Source organism: Orycteropus afer, unplaced genomic scaffold (genome assembly GCF_000298275.1).
Source record: "Orycteropus afer afer isolate SDZICR_OR568_19922 unplaced genomic scaffold, OryAfe1.0 scaffold00276, whole genome shotgun sequence".
Lineage (NCBI taxonomy): Eukaryota > Metazoa > Chordata > Mammalia > Tubulidentata > Orycteropodidae > Orycteropus > Orycteropus afer.
The window spans coordinates 3,152,094-3,156,002 of record NW_006921863.1 but is presented as its reverse complement, the minus strand read 5'-3'; the positions used below and the strand labels follow the sequence as shown (position 1 = coordinate 3,156,002).

Here is a 3,909-nt window from a genome sequence, read left to right as displayed (position 1 = left end):
AGTAAGAATGGCCAGACTTTGTCTCACCTATTTTGGTCATGTTGTCAGAAGGGACCATTCCCTGGAGAAGGATGTCATGCTTGATAGGGTGGAAGGTCGACGAAAGAGGGGGAGGCCTTCAACAAGATGGATTGACATGGTGGCTGCGATGATGGGCTCAAGTATAGCAGGGACTGTGGGGCTGGCACGGGATTGGGCAGTGTTTCGTTCTGCTATGCGTGGGGTCGCTATGAGTCGGAAACAACTCGACGGCACTTAACAACAACAACAACAACATTTGATAAAAATCAATACACTTATGCTCCTTGGTTTCTATGACTATATACCAATAATTATATCTGCTGAAATACTATCAGGTCTATGAAAGTAGGTAACATGACAAAATCATTATCCTTTTCTATTGGTTTTTATTTTTATATTATTTGAAGCAGCAAAATATGAAGTTGTTATTTTCAAAAGTGAAGGCACCAAGAACTCATTTTATCCAATTTGTCTAGACATTTCCACCTAAGCATGGAATACAATCAGTATAATGAAAGGAAATTTTTTTAATAAGTCTCATAAAAATATGTAATTGTCAGAGAAAGGACATGAGCTTATAAAAATTTGTCCCATAGAAAATACTTTTGTACAAACCAAATATGGAGGTTTAACATTCATCATAAAAATAGAAACAAAAATATAAAGCTTTCAAATAGGTGACTGCATCAGTATATACTTTACAATGTAAAAATATTAAACAAACAACCAAAAGTTTAACATAATAAGAAAGTTAAACTTAAAAACTTCAATTAAAAAACTTATCTAATTGAGACCCAAGTGATAACAGTAACTCTAAAGCATGTAAGAGAAGTTTAGGAGGCAGTGAATCTAAATTAATGGGGATAAAACAACTAGAGCAGAAATAATGAGAATGCTGACACAATGTGAAGATTGTAACCAATGTCACTGAACAGTATGTGAAGAAATTGTTAAATGGGAACATATTTTGATGTGTATATTTTCAGTAAAATAAGTAAACAAATAAAGTAAAACAGACATGCTATTTCGTCTTTTATGTAGGAGAAATATACTACTACTCAACCTCTCCTGTAAGGCTGGCAGCCCTGAGAACTCCTTTTTCAATGTAGCATGTTATGGATATATTCCTGCTCCTAAAGGAATGAGGAACAGATATTTCCACATGCAATCTATTTTCTTTTGAAAGACAAATTTCATAAGACCATCAGAAAAACATATTTTATTCTACTACTGATTATTTTTAATGAAATAAAGCCTTGCCTATTTTATTAGACACATATTATTATATTTGAATTCCAAGCAACTTGATCAATAAGAATAAATATTTATTTGTTCCTACTATATGGTTTAACTGTATGTTAAGAGTTGAGGGTTACAGAAGAAGGGATGGAGTAAATGAAACTGTTTGGTTGGGACAGAAAGGCCTCATGGACAACTAAGGATCAAATGAGATAATAAAATCCCAACAAATGGATGAGGTATTAAATTGAGCACTGAAGATTAATTGCAATAAAAGTTCAGGGAAAATGGTGAAAGATGAAGAGAAGAAAATGTGTATAAAGGAAGTGGAGTATTACTATAAAAACAATTCACCCTCATTAGGTTAAATGAAGTCCCCCTGGCCATGACTTACCTGTTAAGATAGAACAGGATTACTGACTGATTTCTAATATTCAAAATTGGTTAGGGGTTCCATTTATTCATTTATACATGTCCAAAGAACCCTTGGAAATAACAAGGGATGGCAATGAGGGCGGAATGATTAGATTAAAGCTGGGATGCCTGAAAAAAAACGCTAGTTGTGGCCTCAAAGGTAACACGTAGCCACAAATTAGTCACATGGTTGTTTTACCTATTGCCCGGCCTACTGTAACAGTTTTATATTACTGGAAAAGCAGAGTTTAACCTTGAAAGATCCTAGTTTTACCTTTTGTTTTCCATTAAAAACAAAGAAAGGTAAGAGAGATGATTATTCTTATGTCAAATGTTTTATTATTTCATCCTTTTATTTCCTAAAATCATGGAGGTATTTGGGTCTTATCAAGAAAAGATTAAGACAATTATTCACAGAAATTTACAAGTATACAAAGCAAAGAGAGTTTATGAAGTTTTTACATGATCTTTTTTAGTGTGTTCTTCTTTATTTTTTGGTTGAATTCAGCATGTCTTTGGTATCGTGAATAGGGAACTTAAACAACTTTAATTCATTATTGTTAAGTATCATACTAAGCTTAAACTTTTTCATAGTACAACAGAATAACAGAAAGGTATGTGGCATGTTCAAATCTTAACTTTTACTACTGTTTTAAAATTAAGTAAACTAAATTCATTTCTCCAAAGATGTTATAAATGCACACATTGCGTGCTAATGGTTTAATGCTTTCAAAATTTTACTATTAAGTTTATTCATGAAAAAATGAGGGTGAACACTGCCTTAATAATACTAAATCACACCTGCAGTCCCAGAATAAAAACTGTCAAAGTCTTTTTAATATACTTTTTTTCAATCTAACACATTCCATGCCACTTTGAGATTTATCTTTTAATTTAGTAAGACACTCCGAACATAAAGTTTTTGGATTTTTAAAAACAAAGGAAGAAAATAATGTAAAAATTATTACAAAACTAAGTTACATATAGGCATTAAATTACAGAATGAAATTTATGGTAATTTACATTCAATGTGTGTAAAAACGCATTTACATTAAGCAACATACCCTGTTTTATTTCTGTCCAGGACGCTGGGTGTCAAAGATCGGATATAAGCACAGGTACATATAAGCAGCAAGATTACAGTCAACAGACTCTGAAAATTGAAAATGGCAGACTAAAAAGAGAAAAAGAAAAATCACTATTACAAGAAAAACTGCATAGGTAAAAAATGCCAGATAATTCCACATTAAGAATCGTGCTTTTATTTCTCCCCAAAAGCAAACAGAATGACATAGCACACGACACTTAAAACTAAAATTATGAGATGTGTAAGGAGTGTACTTTCCTGTCCATTTTTCAGGCTAAAGAATGTGGGAGAGGCAACCAAATTCTAAATTCAAAAACTTAACACTAAACAAAACAAAACAAAACAAAACATGAATGTAAATTAGCTGATCAAAGCTGATTCTACAGATAATACAAAAGAAGTTCTAGGATCTTAGACACTAGAAGGATCTGAGGTCTCCAAGCCCTGCCAGTAGCTAGCTGTATCACCTTGGTGGAATCAGTTGCTCCTATCTATAAAGCTACGTGGAGAGTGGGGAGATGGACTAAACGTTGACAAACACTTAGGCTATTAGGTTTTGAAAAACATCTCATTCACTGTTGATTCTTTAAAAGTTATTCATTGTTTAATAGTTTAACCTTATTCTAAAAGTTAACATTTAACACAGGAATCATAGGAAGCCATTAAGTTTCCATAGTGAAATACAGGAAATTATAGGTTTCCAGACAAAGTAAAATAAAGTATACATACTCTATTCAAAAACCAGCTCAAGTGTCAACTTTTCCAGGAAGTCTCCTTGAACCCGTCTGCTTCCCCTCTCTTCTTTCATGTAGAACTCTCTCCTTTCATTCCCATAACAAACTATTATTCTGTTATTATTATACTCATCCGTGGAGAGTGGATATTGTTTTATCAGAGTATGAATTCCTAGCACTTGGCTATGTGTCTGCCATACAGCAGGAGCTCAGTAAGGAATGGTTGAATAAATGTTAAAAATGTAGGAGTATTGCTACATACAAAGAACAACATTTCCATTATACACAAGTAAATAAAACATATCAGTCTCACACAGCATTAAGCAATATGCTTATTTAGTAAACTTAGTAGAACTCCCTGTAAAATGAAGAATAAGACAAATAAATGTATGTAAATAGACAACTGATTCTCAA

The 3,909-nt window shown here is 32.7% G+C and overlaps 1 non-coding gene across 1 annotated transcript; it reads right to left on the bottom strand.

Annotated features, from left to right (window-relative positions):
* Positions 1–1,054: 1,054 nt before the first annotated feature.
* LOC122150981 lies at positions 1,055–1,189 on the bottom strand. Its single transcript, XR_006163923.1, has one exon. It is a non-coding gene; the product is annotated as a small nucleolar RNA U109 (small nucleolar RNA).
* Between the last annotated feature and the right edge of the window lie 2,720 nt (positions 1,190–3,909).